Here is a 19,451-nt window from a genome sequence, read left to right as displayed (position 1 = left end):
ATGAAAGGCAAAGGCCTCTAGATTACGCTTATTTTACCAAAATAACAATAATCATGCCTTGATTTTCAATTATTTAATTAAGACAGTAAGGTCTGACTTTGCTTAGAGAAATAACACTTAACAGAAATAATGTACAGAATAGAATATAAAGTCAATGCAATGGAAAAAGAATGAATATTGTGTCTGACTCCATCATGAGCTTGGAGGACTGCATCCGTACATCTCTGCAATGATTCAAATCACTTATTAATAAAGTCATCTGGAATGGCAAACAAAGTGTTCTTGCAGGACTCTCAGAGTTCATCAGGATCATTTGAATTCATCTTTAATGCCTTCTCCTCCATCTTCCCTCAGACATGCTCAATAATGTTCATGTCTGGTGATTGGGCTGGCCAACCCTGACGCACCTTGACCTTCTTTGCTTTGAGAAACTTTGATTTGGAGGCTGAAGTATGAGAAAGAGTCTTGATACCTCAAATGTCTTGATACCACAGGCTGTTGATGCTGCCATCCACTCTGCAGATTTCTTGTATGAGCCCATACTGAATGTAACCCCAAACCATGATTTTTGCTTCACCAAACTTGACTGATTTCTTTGAGAATCTTGGGTCCATGCGGGATCCAATAGGTCTTCTGCAGTCTTTGTGATGATTGGGATGCAGTTCAACAGATGATTCATCTGAAAAAATCAACCTTCTGCCACTTCGCCAAACGATCAATTAAAAGTCAAGTTATTTTCTGTTGCTCTTACAACTGGGATCGACAACAAGACAGTGTACTGTACCTTCAGTGTGATATTGCTTCAGATTAGACTTACACAGTTCAGGTGTGCGGTTTGTAATTTCCTCCTGAAGCCACATTGACGTTTTTGTTCCGATCACTTACTGTAAGTAAAGCATACTTTCCTTTTATCAGGTTCCATTTCTCAACATGCTGTAGTTTCTTGCTCTGTCTGAACTGGCCATCAGTTGTGATATCACCACAGTTATGCATCATCAAGCACTGCAATAATTCCTGTAGGAACATGACTGCGCCGCCTGGATCTGAGCCATCTCCGATCTGCAGTTTTCGATTTTCTCTTTCTCACAGAGACTGGAATGTACAGATTACTTTGGTCTATGCTTTATCATTCAGGGAACCATCCGTCCAACTTGTCCTAGGGTGTGGGGATGCTGGTGCCTACACAGATGCACTCAGGGGAGACACTACTCTTGTGAACCAACGTTTTTACATCAATATCAACCAATTTTCCATTCCTCCAAACGGTGGTTAAGAAGGAACATTCTTTATGAAAGCATTTTTTTGAGGAGTCAGGGAAATGTGCATGCCTCATCAAACAGGATGATAATGCTCTGGCCTGCTTATTACAAACAGCTATATCTCTGTTTGAAGAAAAGAGAACAGCCATTCACAATTTAAAAGTAATTTTCCTCAGCTGGTCACGACCTTTCAGTGGAAAATAGCCTGACGTCAGAATCCAGAAAGAATTCGTGCACTCTGTTTCGGCAGATTGGGGCAACGGAAATGTTTACATGAGAGTCAGAGTCACGAACATTTGCGCGGCTCACTCACTCCAGCAGTCTGTTTTCATGAGTCTGCTGATTTTTCGGAGGGTCTCTCACATATGGATCCCATGAAGAAACAAACAAACGAAGAATAACAGAGAACAAAAAAACCCTCAGACCCCAGAGATTGCCTTTCAGAAGAAAAAAAAAGATTTAGAGAAACACTCTGGTCAGAAGGAATAGGGTACAAGATACAGCACCTGGGGCAGAGAAGATCTAAACCTGAAACCAACAAAAGCCTCCTTTCAAAGCCTCCATGCATCTGCTCTAGTGTTCTAGTGCATATTATAGCATTTAAACCCTGGTTAACCCACAGAAAACTGCAGACTCTTGAGACACCGCGTGATCCACAGAGGTGGATGATGCATATCAAAACAAACCATGATGTTACCACCAGCATACACAGGCATCAATCTGGAACACAGACAGTCATCTCTGCAGAGGAAAACCCACAAGTTCCACTAATAAAGTCAGTGCAAAGTGTGAAGGATCCTATAGAGCAGGGCTGTCCAAACTCCTGTACTGGGGTCCTGGAGGGCCGGTGTCCTGCTGAATTTAGCTCCAACTTGCTAGTTCACCCAATCATGAACATTTCCTCACTATTTCTCATACTCAAGTTCTAAAGATGTATACATTTGCTGCCATTCCCGACATTAGAAAAGTGAGTAGATTATTATGTAAATAATGTAAATAAGGTAAGAGATAAGAATTAGATCATCATATTGTTTAAAAACTTTATTGCCCAGTAGATGACATGAGAATACTGTACAAAGCTGCTGGCTTATTTCTTATGCGTGAGGGAAATTGTGTTCGGGAGCCTAGGGAGATTGTGAGGGCACAGGGCAGAATTTGTGAGAAAAGCTGACTGGGAACGGCGGAGAAAAAAAATATGTTATGCAAATTTTTCAATTACACTGCACTGCTTACATAAGCATTGATTTGGTTGTTGATAAGAGATTTATTTCATTATTCTGAAGTTATCGATAATTAATTAATTAATAATACACTTACAAAAACAGTTAATTACGACTGAAGCTTTTACAGCTGATTTTTACCGATACACATGCCCTAGTAAATGGAGTCTAGAGATGTCTATGATATGGAGGTATTAGCATGTAGCATTTAAAGCTACAAAACATATATGTATGCATGTTTTGATTGTTGCTAAAACATATAATTTGGTTGTATTGAAATACTTAAATGTACACATTATTACAAATGTACACCTTCAAATACAAAATAGCGACTACAGATATTTTTATTATACTTCTATCAATGCACTATTTATAATTTTTATAATAATAATAATAATAATAATAATAATAATAATAATAATAATAATATAGAGTATGTTTTTTTATACCTGGACTCTACCACCTGTTTTGATTAATATTGATACATACACCTGTATACATTTCTAGGCAGTGCGAAATACGTCCCAGGAGGTACATTTTTTGCAGTTTTTGTTTACGGGAAACCACTAGAGGTCACTCTGTACGCTTTTTCAGATCTCAAATTTCTCTCAAGAGTGCCATTTGCGCCTGCTGTTCCCGCGTAAAACCACCAGAGGCTGCTGTTGATTGACTGACTTATCACCCCACCCCATAGTAAAATAAACCCAACTGATAGTCCCAACTGATCACCCCCTTACCTAAATTGGACCGATAGTGGTTTTAGAAGCAATCCAAAAAAAGAAAAGCCCTCACGGCAGCCTAATTTTTTTACCACATTTTCAGTTCTTACACATTTTTACCCTGTTATTTACTTGTTTATTTAATTTTTTTGCCTTTTGTTTAACCTGCCTTCTAGGAGCGTTCTTCGCAAGACTTGTACCCTATCATCATGGTCAACTCCTCTCTGTTTCCACTGTTATACAGGGTAAGCCACTGAGCAAACTAGTAAAAGCGGAAAAGCTACCAGCAAGGAGGTAAGTGGTCAGCTAGTTGCGTAAAAAGAAACAGTAGCCGTCTGCGTCATCATACCACCTCGTGGCTTTCATTTTAAAGGCGAAATGAAGTCATACATACCTCTGGCTACATAATTCACGCTCTTCAAAAATGTATACAGGGGTACGTATTCACAATGAGCCTTTGTTGCATTTTTTTCTTTATATTTGACTGATAGTTTTGTGTGAGATACAGAGCAAATCTGTACTATCCTGGTTCAATCTGTAAGGGGAACACTTGTCTGGATCAAGAGCCAATGAGCTTCTCTGATTTTCTGAGCGTAAAAATGGACCAAAAGCTTACATTTAATTGGTGTTTTAAATGTGCACCGTAAGTGTTTTCAACTTGGGTTTTTAAAATGTGAACTTATGTTTTGTTTCCTGTACGGCTTTCATTGTCTAGGCAAATGCAAGTAAATGTATGTTTAGTAGAACCACACTTCATGTTCATTGTCATTCATCAGTTGTATTCAGATCATGTTTAAGTTTCACATATCTTAAGTCTGATTTGCAACCACACATTTGATGAACTGCCACAATTTCCCCTCTTCTGGGACAAAGTATAAACAATCCCATGTTTCATGTCCATCTTTAATCTTCTCACACCTTCAGTGTCACTTGACACGCAATGTTTGATCATCTCATTCTTAAATATGCTTAACAAAAACATTTGATTGCTTTTATTAAGGTCATATTATCAATGCTAACATAATAATGTCTTTGTTTACACGCCGTGGGAGTGTCTGTCAAAGCAAATAACAAACTAGCCCATCTACTTTTACTGAGATGGAAATGAGGGATTGGGGAGCTTACAGAAAGCTAGACCAAAAGCAATCTAGCTACTTTCAAATGACTTCTGTACCAAAAAATAAAGATAAGTGGCTGAAAAACATACAATCTGTTTACATGTATACAGCATAACCTTCTGTCTAGTCACTGAGGCAGAAGTAATCTCCCCCTCATCATATATTATATAACATATCACAGAATGTTTTGTAATGTTTTACTGTATAGGCAGTAATAATCTCCTTTCTGGTCATCCTATAACTTGCCCTCTTGACCTCATTCTCTCATGTCTTCTTCAAGCCATTAGTTTTACTCATCTACCAGCAAACATCTCTTTTCACAAGGTATACTTCCTACCACATTCAAGCAGGCTTGGGTAAACATTAGGAAACCTTCATTAAACAGGTTGGAAGCTATATGTATCGTCTGTGCTTAAACATAATAGCAAGCTGGGTGTAAATCAAATTGGTTTCAAAAGTAGCCATATACACCTAGATAGCATACGAATGTGGGCCACTGTAGGCAGTTGTTCCGCACTGGTTGTATTCCTTCGGCCCAGACAAAATGAATGTAAGCCTGAAGTGGCCCACCTGTACAATGGCAAAGGGGGGCCAAAGATTCAAATTCATATATGGGCCATTTAAGGCAAAGATTTAGCACTTATGGCAAAATGTAATCTGAATGTGAGCCCAATGTGGCCCATGTAGAAAATTATAAATTTGGCCCAAATGACAGAGGACAAATGTGGACCACAGTTGGCAAAATAGTGGCATAGTCATTTAAGAGTAATCTGGGTCTAAACCTAAAGTGGCTCACACGTATAGGTGCAAACGTGGCCCAGTTATCTAAAGACATATGTGGGCCACTTTTGGCATATATTTGGCACAGTAAGCTCTGGCTATTGCGGCTGTGAGCCTAATGTGGCCCAGAGAAAATAAGGCAAATGTTGCCCAGTTGTCTTAAGACATATGTGGGCCACTTTAGGCGAATATTCGGCACAGTAAGCTCTGGCTAATGTGGATTTGAGCCTATAGTGGCCCAGAGAAGATATGACAAATGTGGCCCAGTTATACTAAAACAAATGTGGGTCACTTTTGGCAAATATTTGGAACAGTTAGCTTTGGCTAATGTGGCTGTGAGCCTAAAGCGGCCCAGAGGAGATATGGTAAATGTGTCCCAGTTATCTTAAAACATATGTGGGCCACTTTTGGCAAATATTCGGCACAGTAAATTCTTTCTAATGCAGTCGTTAGCCTGTAGTGGCCCAGAGAAGATATGGCAAATGTGGCCCAGTTTTCTTAAGACATATGTGGGTCAATTTTGGTGAATATTCGGCACAGCAAGCTCTGGCTAATGTGGATTTAAGCCTATAGTGGCCCAGAGAAGATATGACAAATGTGGCCCAGTTATCCTAAAACAAATGTGGGCCACTTTTGGCAAATATTTGGAACAGTTAGCTGTGGCTAATGTGGTTGTTAGCCTATAGTGGCCCAGAGAAGATATGACAAATGGGGCCCAATTATCCTAAAACAAATGTGGGTCACTTTTGGCAAATATTTGGAACAGTTAGCTCTGGCTAATGTGGCTGTGAGCCTAAAGCGGCCCAGAGGAGATATGGTAAATGTGTCCCAGTTATCTTAAAACATATGTGGGCCACTTTTGGCGAATATTCGGCACAGTAAGCTATGGCTAATGTGGATTTCAGCCTATAGTGGCCCAGAGAAGATATGACAAATGTGGCCCAGTTATCCTAAAAGAAATGTGGGCCACTTTTGGCAAATATTTGGAACAGTTAGCTCTGGCTAATGTGGCTGTGAGGCTAAAGCGGCCCAGAGGAGATATGGCAAGTGTGGCTCAGTTATCCTAAAACATATGTTGACCACATAGACTTAAGTCACCATCATGGAGAAAAGTGTTTGCTTTAGTTGGGCTCATAGCCCTGAACCACTTAATATAAATTTTCTTTTGGGCTGTTGTAACGTTTAAGAACTTTGCTTGAAATGTTTGTTCGTTACAGCAAACAAAATGAAGTGAGGCACAACCTGTGATGAAATAATATAAATCAGTGATGTTTACCAATGTTTAATCCGTCATTAGAAGTAATAGGCCAGATTTGGGCCAGAATAAAAGCAAATTGTGGCCCAGAATAGGATCAGTTCTGGTTCAGTTGGTTGACTTCTGGCTGATGTGGTATTGCTTTGGCTTATTTGTGCCCCAGATCTGATAAACAGGAGCGGACCGCCCTAGAGCCATCATTCAGTATGTGGTCCGGAAGTAAGTGTCTGGTGTGGGCCGGATTTGAGCCACATGAATTTTGCTGGGACAATATGACACTGCATTAGTGACTATAGCAAATGGCAAAAGCTTATCCCTGATTATCATACGGGATTCTGCTGGATTTATCTGCAACTGTGAATTATAAGATCTGTCCCTTACACATACTGCACGTCACTGGTTTGAGTCTTACTTCACAGGTCTGGAATTGTGTGGATTTCAAAACTCATCAGATGGTCACTGGGGTTCCCCAGGGATCAGTTGTTGGACCCCTCCTGTTCTCCATCTCAACCACGTGATTGAGAGCCATCGTTCAGGCACATGGTTTCAGCTGCACCTGTTGCTGTGATGATTACACACGGCTTTATTTTTCATTTCAACCAGATGATCTAATGGTAGCTGAATGGATTTAAGTACGCCTGGGGGACGTCTCAGCATGGATGAAAGATAATCTGCAGGAAAAGCTGGCAAAGACGGAGCTTCTTGACTTTCCTGCTGAACAACATCATTTCACTATCCAACCAGGGTCACCAGCAGCTTTCTCATCATGTTCAGCCTGGAATCGTTGCGAAGATATCAGGATCAAGACCTGGGTGGTAACATTTGTAACACTGGAGCTTTCTGTTTATTTTTATAGCCCCGGTTATTTCCTGTAGTGTGGGTTCACATCCTGGTTGACCCTAAGGCGTATTTTAACTCTTTCCCAGCCATTGATAAGATATCTTGTATGTTAAGAGACAGCATTTTCCTACGCTGTATGTCTGTATGTGTACAGTGTATGCCTTCAGAACTGCCTTAATCCTTCATGGCATAGATTTAACAAGGTACTGGAAATATCTCTCATAGATTTTGGTCCATATTGACATGATAGCATCTTGCAGTTGCTGCAGATTTGTCGGCTGCACATCTATAATGCAAATCTCCCATTCCCCCACATCCCAAAGGTGCTTTATTGGATTGAGATCTGGTGACTGTGGAGGCCATTTGAGTACAGTGAACTCATTGTTATGTTCAAGAAGCCAGTCTGAGATGATTCCCGCTTTATGACATGAAATATTATCCTGCTGGAAGTAGCTATCAGAAGATGGGTACACTGTGGTCATAAAGGGGGAGTTTGGGGGAGGGGAATGGCGAGTGAAATTGGAATATCTTGGGGGGGTGTGTGTCCTAAAAGTTTGAAAACCCCTACTTTAAAGTGAGTGGTGGATGTAAAAAACAAAAAAAGTTAAGCACAGTACTACTCTATTTTAGTGATGGGTCGTTCATGAACGATTCGTTCATTTTGAACAAATCTTCAATATGACTCGGGAACTACGAGTCCTCTCAGGGAGTGATTCATTCATCCGCGCGTGCGCACATTTGTGCAGTATCGTTAATTTCAAGTCTTCATCACATTGGCAGAAGCCAATCATATGCATTTAGAGGCGGAAATTGAATTGATCCGTTTACCTCTCGAGTCCTCTATCGGGTCTGAGTCACTCGTTCATCACTAGCCAATCATACGCGTTTAGAGCCGGAAAAAGAATTGAACCGTTCATCTCTCGAGTCCTTGCTTTTGAATCATTCTGTCACGTGATAAGCGAACAATCATGGCTCCTATCAGCTTAGACTGTGCATTGATTAAGATTATATGTGACTGTCAGTGTAACGTGAATGAACCACTGACATTTGAAGACATGAAGAGGTGAGCTGAGCAAAGAGACAACAATACCTTCACAGACAAAAGAGCAGGTAAACATTGAACTATTATTTTCTCCTTCTTATAGTATTCTATTTATGACTTATTTGTCGTGCAGTCAACCTTTTGGGCTAGTTGTAGATGTGTTTGGAAGCAATTCGTAACATTTTAATAATATTTTGGCAAATTGAACCAAATGAACGAAATGACTCGAAAAAAGATTCGTTCATCTTGATGAACGAGACTCAAAGAGCCGAGTCAGTAAAATGATCCAAACTTCCCATCTCTATTTGCATTCTCACCCAGACTTATTGCATACATAATCAGAAAGCATTTTCATTCTGAACATTTGCGTTGGCGTGAACAGGCCTTTGCATGTGCTGTAATAGCTGGAGACATGTCTATTACCCTTGTGTGGGCTCTTTTAAGCAATAACCTAACAACCACAGAGCCACACCCCTAGCAACCACCCGAAACACATTAGCACTGTAGAGTTTCTTTATAATCACTTCCGAAAAAATATCTAGCTGAAGTCTTGGATGAGGTCACAGACAAGCTTCCTGAGCCCTGACAGGAATGTATAACAAAAGACTTTTCCCAGTCATATCCCACCTGAAAAAAAGTCCTGTTCAAGGCCATCACCGTAGAAACACATTCTTCTATACCTTCTCAGGCAGTCTAACAATAACACCATGAGCCAGACACTCATACCTCGCCTCTGCTAAAGAGACCTGTGAGCATTACTTTTTTTTTTCTCGCATTGTGATTCTGTGGTCTGCATTTTCTCCTGGGAAAAACTACAAACTGATGATTTTGTGCATTGGAGAACAGGTGGACGTTGCTTCTGTCATGGAGAAGTCCGGCTGGACCATTTGTTTTGTACCGTCAAGCCATCTGCTACGGTCGTGAGGCAGTGTTTGTCCCATCCCCCCACTTCAGATAAATCTGGATTCTGTCCCAGTGTGTTACTGATGACATGCTGACCCTAACCAAGCAAATGCTGTAAAAGCTTTCATCATCGTTTCAATTATCAGCCAGATATGAGAAGAAAAGCTCCATTTTCTGCACTGGTACAGGCCTTGTGTTATGTGACACAACCTACATGCTACCTTATCATAAATCCTTTCTGGCTGATAAACTGCTCTGCCAAACTCTAATGAAGAAAATAAGCCATAGATTCAGAACAAATGAACAACAAATTAGGGATAATAATTGAATCAAAGGTATCCTTTATATTAATTTACTCTTAAAGGACTAGTGTATTATGTAAAACGTTTTTTTTTAAATGCTGCCCTCTGGTGATATGGGAAAATAATGCAGACAATGTTAAAATAGTTGCATTTATAATTTTGGTAAATTAGGTTTTTGTTCCTTTTGTTAGCCAAAACATGATTTTTATTAAACATACCAACATTAAACTCTACCAGCCTTAGCCCAAGATAGTCTTCCAAGTTACTTTAGTGGTTACTGGTAGTCAAAGTAACAAATAATGTAGACCAGAGAATCTAATTTTAGGGCCCTATGATTTGTACGATGTGGAAAACGAGGACAGTATTTTGCAATCCAACCATAAAATGAAATTCATTATCATTTTTTTATCATGTGCTTTAATGAAAGTTTGTTAATTTTGGATGCATAAATTACAAGTAACTCTTAACATATATAAATCTTAACTAGTTTTGGTGAAAAAGTACTGCAAAAACACTGCATAATTTACATTTTGCATCAATAATAACAACTTATAAAATATTCATTCACTCATTAATTTTCCTTCAGCTCAGTCCCTTTATTCATCAGGGGTTGCCACAGTGGAATGAACCGCCAACTTAACCAGCATATGTTTTACACAGCGGATGCCCTTCCAGCTGCAACCCCTAATCCACACACATACACTATGGCCAATTTAGTTTATTCAATTCACGTAAAGCGCATGTCTTTGGACTGTGGTGGAAACCGGAGCACCAGGAGAAAATCCACACCAACACGGGGAGAGCATGCACACTCCGCACAGAAACGCCAACTGACCCAGCTGGGGCTTGAATCAGCGACCTTCTTGCTGTTGGGCGACAGTGCTAACTACTGAGCCACAGTGTCGCCCCATATAAAATATATTAAAATAAAAAAAGTGAGCCTTATAAAAAAATAATAATAATAAAATAATAAATAAATAAATAAAATGTATTACTATATTTATAATAATATATTATCATATATATATTATAATATATTAATTAAGATATATAATATATATGTATTTATTATTGTTATATAATAATAAAGTCTTGACTTCATGGTGACTTACTATGTTTAAAATAACTAATAGTAATGTAACTATTAAAATTATTGGTCACATTATACAGGTTTTTCTTTTTCTTTTTTTCACATTTTTTTTTTGCCACGGATTTCGAAACTTTGATGTCAGTTTTCAAAACTCTAGATACAAAACTCTAAACATTCACTACTTTTAACACAGGCTCTCCAGTGTCCAAAACTCTGCATACTGCATTTAGTTGTTTAAAGAAGTCCTGCATTTGCAGGATCATTGGTTCACATAATCCTTTTATCATACAAATACTACAGGAACACAAGTTTAGATCACCAGCACACAAGATGCATATCGTTTCAATAAACAATCCTTAACAATCAATAAATATTGATGTTTAAAATAAATTATACAGGTTTCATTATGGTTAATACATAAGTGTAGAGGGAACAGTACAGACCGTGGATACACTGAACTAATTTAGCTTTACTGTCATTTTTTTTTCTCACTGCCTGTCTCCATTTACAGGTTTTACAATGGTTTTGCCACAAATTTCAGAACTCTGGAGTCAATTTTTAAAACTCTAGACACAAAATTCACAACCACTGCTAAAATTGTACGCTTTAGCAAAACTCTTAACTTTTTTTTCAAATGCTTGGATACAACACACACAAGCGAAAGATACTTTGTTCACTGAACTAAGATCACCTTTTCAATAGAATACAATTAAACATCAGACTGATCCCATTTCAAAATGCAGCTCAAACATTGCATTTGAAATAACCATGTATTCATTTAATTAACATGATGTTATTATCAACTGATACGAGCACTCAAAATGATTAATAACCGTTGCATTACTCTTGATGTGTGGAAACTGGTGTACAATATTAACAAATGAAAGACAGAGACAGACAGACAGACCAGAACAAAGGAATTAAGGAAGGAAGGAAAGAACAAATGAAAGAATGAAAACAGAAGAATGAATAACAGACAGACAGAACAAACAAAACAAAAGAAAGAAAGAAAGTATACGAACAAAAAAAGAAAGAAAAATCAAACAAATGACAGACAGACTGAACAACAAAAAGAAAGACAAAACAAACAAAAAATGAAAGATAGAATGAATGAACAAACAAATGACAGACAGAACAGACAAATGAACGAACAAATGACAGAACGAACAAACGAGTGAACGAACGAAAGAAAGAAAGAAAGAAAGAAAGAAAGAAAGAAAGAAAGAAAGAAAGAAAGAAAGAAAGAAAGAAAGAAAGAAAGAAAGAAAGAAAGAAAAAGAAAGAAAGAACTGGGGGTCCGCTGCATAAAAATAAATAAACAGATGCCAGAACTTGGCAGTTCATTCCACTGTGGCAACCCCAGATAAATCAGGAACTAAACTGAAAGATGAAGGAAGCAAGAAAGAAAAATAACTATTATGTGTCCTCTATTTAAATTTTATGGTCACACTTAACAATAAGGTTCATTAGTTAATGTTAATTAATGCATTAACTAACAAGAACAAACAATGAACAATACATTTACTACTGTATTTGTTCATGCTAGTTAATGTTCGTTACTGAAAATACAGTAGTTTATTGTTAGTTCATGTTAACTCATGGTGCATCAACTAATGTTAACAATCGTGGACTTGAATGTTTATAATGCATTAGTAAATGTTCAATTATGTTAATTATGTTAATAATTAGTTTATGTAAGTAAATGCATTAACTAATGAACATTATTGTCAAGTGTTACTAATTTTATTTATTCATTTAATTGCTTTAGCAAATCATCTACTTTTTTCTCTGAATGTTTTTTAAATTTCTCAAGTAATGTGTTCACATTTAGATTTTTTTTTATGAGAGAGAGAGAGAGAGAGAGAGAGAGAGAGAGAGAGAGAGAGAAAAGAAGAAGCCTTTTCAGTGCACTTCTGTTGAGAAAGAAGAAAATAGGACCTGACGAAAAGCGAGAGAAGTGGTCAACCCAGACGACAACAAAAGCAGAGGAACAAGAGAGTGTGTGGTTTGAGAAACAGGCCTCTCACTGCACACAAGTCCTCCATTTTCTTCAGAAAAGAGAAGACAGTACTTCTGCCCTTTTAGGCAGAGTTCAAAAAAATGTCTGGAAAAAGAAAAGGGCAGGATGAACAAAAGAACCAATTGGATTGTAAATGATTAATAGGGTTGAATGACATTTAGGGAAAAGCAGCATGGTAAGAGAAAGCAATTTCTTTCAGCATTGAGGATGTCTTATAATACAGTACAGCTATACTACCAGCTACATTTATTTACGCTGAAGCAATTGTTTACTCTTAACATCTCATTACAGGTTTCTTTTAAAAAGAATATGAGCAATTCCATGCAAATGTCAACCTTGATGTCAAAATTAAGTTTTCAGCAAAATACGTACACAATTTTTTTTTTTTTTGTGCAAGCAAGTGTTTTAAAGTACTTTACAAATACTCCAAAATGTCTCTCACAGTGTTTTCAAACAATTATATTTGATATACCAAAAGTCACACAAGTGGCAATTTCACATCTGTCATAACCATACTGGAGAGATATCGCATACCAAACATTTTTCCCCATAAATGCAAAAATATAAAATAAAGTCAGTCATTTTTGTTCTCCAGAGATCCATCTTTTATCCTTATGATTAGCATTACTTCTTTTAAGTTGTGCAATTTATTTTACAGAATGTCTACAAAGTATATTGTATACTGTAGGGCTGGACGATATGGCAAAAATTTATATATCACAATATATTTCTTAATTTCGGTCGATACGATATAATTTCGATATTGATTTGGACAATATTAAAAAGCCAGGAAAAAACTGGCAAGAAAAGATCGCACACAATGGATGTCTGTACACACAAATGTCTGCAAATTGAATTTGCAAAGTCTGTAATACCATCCAGCATCTTATAACTTTTTTCTTATAACTTTAAATAAAAACATGACAAAAATGAATGTTAACTTTTTATTTGTATTTAGCCTTCACAAACAAGAAATGTGAAAAAAAAAAAAAAATATATATATATATATATATATATATATATATATATATATATATATATATATATATATTTATTAGTGCTGTCAATCGATTAAAAAATTGACTAATTAATCACACTTTTTTTTATTAATCACTATTAATCACATTTAAAAGACTAAAACTTGTAATTTTGGCTATTCAAATGTAAAACTAATGTACATGCAAGACAAAAACTATTTAAATTCAAAATATAATTGCTTAATGTTACGGGCGACTGCCATGAGTGTTTGTTTACATAACGATTTTCAGTACCCTGTACTAGAATCAGGATAATGAGTTTCAGGTGTGCATGTATAATAAGAGCAAGTTATTGTGGGAGATGTAGTCCGATGGATAGCTGGATAGATAGCACTCCAACTGATAATGGTGACAGACTCTCTTCTTACTCTTGAGATTCAATCCATCATTAGTGAAACATAACTCCCTGCTGGCGGCTTTTAAATTCCTGTTAAGGGATTTTAATATCAGGTGACTGAAATTTGACTGAAATTCTTGTTTTGAATATTTTGCATTCTGTTTGTGCTAAAACTGCTCTAAAGTTTATTTTTAGGTAGCATACCAAAATGTTTATGGAAAATGTGCAAAACACTGTAATATATGATTATAAGGCTATAAGATATGGTCATACATATTGATCATATTGGTCATACAGACAGCAACATATTAAACACATACTGCTGTGGGAACTGTAGTGGGGAAAAAAGAGAAAAGGGAACCTTAAACTGAATTTCAGGAGACATGAGAAAGATCTTCATTATGTTTGTCTCAACAAATTTAGACAAGCAGTATCTCTTTATCTTGTGTTATTATTATTATTATTATTATTTTTTTATTATTATTAATTTATTCATTCATTCATTTTCTTGTCGGCTTAGTCGCTTTATTAATCCGGGGTCGCCACAGCGGAATGAACCGCCAACTTATCCAGCAAGTTTTTATGCAGCGGATGCCCTTCCAGCCGCAACCCATCTCTGGGAAACATTCACACACACACACTCTCGTACACTACAGACAATTTAGCCTTCCCATTTCACCTGTACAGCATGTCTTTTGACTGTGGGGGAAAGCGGAGCACCCGGAGGAAACCCACGCGAAGGCAGGGAGAACATGCAAACTCCACACAGAAACGCCAACTGAGCCGAGGTTCGAACCAGCGACCCAGCGACCTTCTTGCTGTGAGGCGACAGCACCACCTACTGCGCCACTGCCTCACCATTATTATTATTATTATTATCATTATTATTAAATTATTTATTCCTTTATTTTCCTGTGGCTTAGTTCCTTATTTATCCGGGGTTTCCACAGCATAATGAACTGCCAACTATTCCAGCATATGTTTTTCGCAGAGGATGCATCCAGCCCCAACCCAGTACTGGAAACACCCATACATACACACACACAAACACACACACACGGACATTTTTGCTCACCCAATTTACCTATACCGCATGTCTTTGGACTGTGGGGGAAACCGGAGCACCTGGAGGAAACCCACGCGAACACGAGGAGAACAAACTGATCAAGCCGAGACTCGAAGCATTGACCCACTTGCTGTGAGGCAACGATTGTAACCACTGAGCCACTCTGCAACCCCAGTATTATTTATTCATTCATTTTCTTTTCGGCTTAGTCACTTTATTAATCAGCGGAATAAACCGCCAACTTATCCAGCACATGTCTTACGCAGCTGATGCCTACCCAATTCACCTGTACCGCATGTCTTTGGACTGTGGGGGAAACCGGAGCACCCGGAGGAAACGTATGCAAACGCAGGGAAAACATGCAAACTCCACACAGAAATGCCAACTGACCCTGCTGAGGCTCAAACCAGCGACCTTCTTGCTGTGAGGTGACAGCACTACCTACTGAGCCACTGCGTCGCCCCCAGTATTATTATTATTATTATTATTATTAATTTTTATTATTATTATTATTATTATTATTATTATTGCAGCTTCTATCCTGGTATCCAGAGTACTAAAGTCTTTTCAGATTACATATGCGCATATAAATGGTCCTGCAGAGGTGGCAACCTTTGATTTAGCACAGTACTGCTGCCACCAAACATCCCATCAAAAACATTCCCTTTAAATAGGCTTTAAAGCCTTACAATTATCAGTGTAATTGCAAGTTTAATCTTTGCAGGACAACTCTTCGAGTAGCCTAATTAAACTATTACAACTTATATATTATATTCGTTTAATTATATTTGTTATATTTGTTTGGACCAGGGGTCACCAACCTGTTCCTGCAGAGCTGCCTTCCTGATCAAACAAACCTGAACCAATTAATCAGGACCTGAAGCAGCACTTGATAATTACAGACAGGTGTGTTTAATCAGGGTTGTAACTGAAATCTGCAGGAAGGTAGCTCTCTAGGAACAGGTTGGTGACCCCTGCTTTAGACTTAGAAGCTTTTTGATCATTGGTGGCCACCAGGGGAATGAATGGTCAACAGTGATAAGGTACAGCTATGGTCCAGACCAACCATACAAAAGTACATAACTAAGAAAAATTTGGGAAACACATAACAGTAAGGTACAGCTTAGGGTACAACTTTACAATAGAATAGCCTTAAAAAGTTGTGGCAAATGCAGCTCTGATCTTTAGATGGAGACCATCATAAAGACATGAAAGACAAATGTTAAATACACAATAGCATCTATTTGCATGTTGATATGCAAATAACCTTCCTAGGAAGTAAGCACATTCTCACCTGCATCTCACTGCGTTATTGTCATTTAAAATATAATACATCTAGACCAGTGCTGTTACTGCTGACCAAGTACTAAAAGCAATTCTGTTTTTAAAAATTAAGCTCAAATAAAATATAAATATTAGAACTTAAAGTTATATCAGAATCCGTTTTGAGTGTATTGCCATGTACTGCAAGTGAAAGGTTTCACATTACTTGGTCTTTTTGGTGATTGGTGCATTTGTAAAACAAAATAAATAGCAATATACCTATTTCAGATTCTCCATTGTGAAAAGGGGGCAGTAAAGCTGAGACTAGTTAACTAAAGTCAATTATCATTGTCAAATATAGACAGACAGATGATTAGATAGAAAGAGACAGCTAGATGCTACACAGCTCATTGGTAATGTGTGCCCAGGGCTACAATTTTGGAAACCATGAAACATGCCCAGGGCAACATCTGGCTTCATTATGTGAGTAAAACAAACACTACTGGGCAATATGACACAGCCGATACCTTCAGTTCCTTCTTATGCTACTGCTGACCGCTTACCTAGTTATGGACGTCTTTTTTTCTAGTGCAATCAATTTTTTTTTGTACGATGTCACACTTGGGATATGGAGCAGAACGCTATTCGAGTGCGGTGAAGGATGGTTCCAGAAACCAGGTAAAACAAAACTCCAAACCCCATTCGGGTTTTGTTTTATCTGCACAGTAGAAAAAAAAGTATGTTAATGAACACTTTTTGTATAATATAATTCACAAGTGATTTCCTTTATTTACAGTTGTGAATTGCATTATGGGACCTTGATCTTTGCTCTGTCGACTTTTGATGTTGAAAAATTCAACTACAATGACTTTTATTGACATTTTAGTAGACTAAAATAATAAATAGAAAATTAGGACTGTAAAATAACAAAAAATGAACTCATTAATAAAAGTCACTTTTTAGAACTAAAAGTTAAAAGTTGTTGGAAGAAAGGCGAAGGTTCCTAATGCAATTAAAAAGCATAAATAAACGGGGAAAATTTTTAATAAAAAAATGAATCAAATAATAGAAAACTGCTAATTTACAGATTTGTTTTACAGTGTGGTTTTAGGCCGCAACAGCTATGTTCTTCTAGATTGTTTTTGAAAACACTATTGGTTGGGTTTCAGTCAGTGGCAGGCTGATATATCATGCACAACAAGCTGACTGGATTCTTTCATGGATGTACATGAGAGGGACATACAGATTCACAGAAACGCACACAGTGTCCTCTGCTGGATTTACAAAAATGTTGTGCAAATGGCACATTTGAGAAATCATCCCCAAGTAACATATTCAAAATGTTCACCTCGGCCTCCAGTGCATTTGTGAAAACAAAAATAAGCAGATGTACCGCCATAGACATATTTGTAGCATCATAGATATATTAGACATAGATTTAATTTGTGCTTACAGAAATGTAACATTGGGCACGTATCTCCAATTATCTTGGGTTGGATGTATGATACGGTTTATGTTTTAGACAACCCAGGCTCATTTTGATTATGTACAACCATAAACATTTCTGGAGAGTGCCAAATACATCTCAGGAGCTATGTTTTTTTTTATTTATTTATTTATTTTTTTACAATTTTTGTTTTCACGAATCCGCCAGAAGCTGCTGTGTACGCTTTTCGAGATCTTAAATTTCTCTCGCGAGTGCCACTTGTGCCTGCTGTTCTCACACAAATCCACCAGAGGCAGCTGTCGACTGACTGACTAACCGAATGACCGATACTCCCAGCCATCCTCTTGCCTAAACCCAACTGATAGTGTTTTAAAAAGCAATCCAGAAAAAGAAAAACTGACCTTGCCCACGTTTTTAGATTTTACCACATTATCACCCTGTTATTTACTTCCTTACCAGCTTTCTGAAACCATTCTTCGCCAGACTCAAACCCTGTTGTCTCAGTCAATTCCGCTCTGTGTCTCAAATATGCCGCAGTACAGGGTGATCCACTTGACAAACTGGTAAGAGTGGAAAAGCCATCCACACAGAGGTAAGCGGTCAGCTGGTAAGCTTGAAAAGGAATGGCATTACACCGCTCCGTAGCGTACGTGTTTAAGACAAAATGCAGCCATATGTTCCTTTAGCTACGTAATTCGTGATCTTCTGAAACGTACATAGGGCTACGTTTTCAGAATGAGCCTATGTTGGTTTTAGGGGACGGTAAGAAGGTGAAACTGGAACCAATTCAAAACGAAGCATGTAAATGAGGTTGAAAGAACCTTTTCAGACACTGACGTTTCACCCATGCAGATTTAATCAGCAAAACAGTCCAATTCATAGATGTTCATCCAATCAGCCTGACCATATTGCCCAGACTTTCATAGAGACAAAGGCACAGTAGTGCGCAAGTGCACAAACACAACAGGTTAATTTCTCTGACATTTGGCCTGCTAGAGGAAAATAAATGAGATTTATAAAACAAAGAGAATATAACCTTTCAGTTATATATATTATTGCTAATTTTGAACAAGAGTTTATACATATGGATGGGTGAATGGATGTTTGGATGGATGGATGGATTTGTATATCCCGCCATCAAACTTGTCCCTGGTTTCATTTACATTTGTAGTACAAACAAACAAAAAGTTATGTCACAAAGTAGTTTTACAGGTTTGTTTAATGCACTAATCCTATATATGATCAACAACTGTGCTTCCTGCCTTATCGCACTCTACAACTAATTAACAAACACCAGCCTGTTTGCTCAGAGATTTAGTACTGGCACCAGTGCCTTTTAACCCGTCTGAACATTAACCATCATTAAGGCAAACAAAGCCTGTGCTTACACTCACAACACCATCAAAACCCTCAAAAGCACATGGTGTATAAGCAAACATCCCCGCTGCGTTCAAAATAAACATTATGGGATTTGCGGTGTGGTCTCTTTTTTAAAAGTACTGCCAAGAGCTCCTTCATGGAGAGAGCTTGGAAAGAGATCAAAAGGTTCAGTCAGCAAGATGCTATTATGAGACTGCATTGAAAATGGAGAAACACACATAACTGGAGTAATGGGGTATTCTAAATGTATTATAATGGGTGTATTATATAAACACATAAACAATTTTTTTTAATGTGTCATAAATGTAGATTAGAAACTTTAAACTTTCAAAATAAACCCAAATAATCTTTTCATTGATGTATACTATATCAG

At 37.6% G+C, this 19,451-nt stretch overlaps 2 protein-coding genes and 1 long non-coding RNA gene across 6 annotated transcripts in view; 1 reads left to right on the top strand and 2 right to left on the bottom strand.

The window, feature by feature from the left end:
* Nucleotides 1-19,451, bottom strand: part of ranbp3a (RAN binding protein 3a) — a 1,280,039-nt gene that overhangs the window by 471,189 nt on the left and 789,399 nt on the right. The window lies entirely within an intron of this gene.
* pde4cb (phosphodiesterase 4C, cAMP-specific b) overlaps nucleotides 1-19,451 on the bottom strand; it is a 162,140-nt gene that overhangs the window by 85,138 nt on the left and 57,551 nt on the right. The window lies entirely within an intron of this gene.
* The window catches only part of LOC147841649 (uncharacterized), a 14,230-nt gene continuing 5,421 nt past the window's right edge, over nucleotides 10,643-19,451 (top strand). The window contains exon 1 of the long non-coding RNA XR_015502321.1: nucleotides 10,643-11,878. This is a non-coding gene — a long non-coding RNA (uncharacterized LOC147841649). The remainder of the gene's footprint in view (nucleotides 11,879-19,451) is intronic.

Source organism: Danio rerio, chromosome 11 (genome assembly GCF_052040795.2).
Source record: "Danio rerio strain M-AB ecotype USA chromosome 11, GRCz13ab, whole genome shotgun sequence".
Classification (NCBI taxonomy): domain Eukaryota; kingdom Metazoa; phylum Chordata; class Actinopteri; order Cypriniformes; family Danionidae; genus Danio; species Danio rerio.
This window is presented reverse-complemented; position numbering and strand designations above follow the sequence as displayed.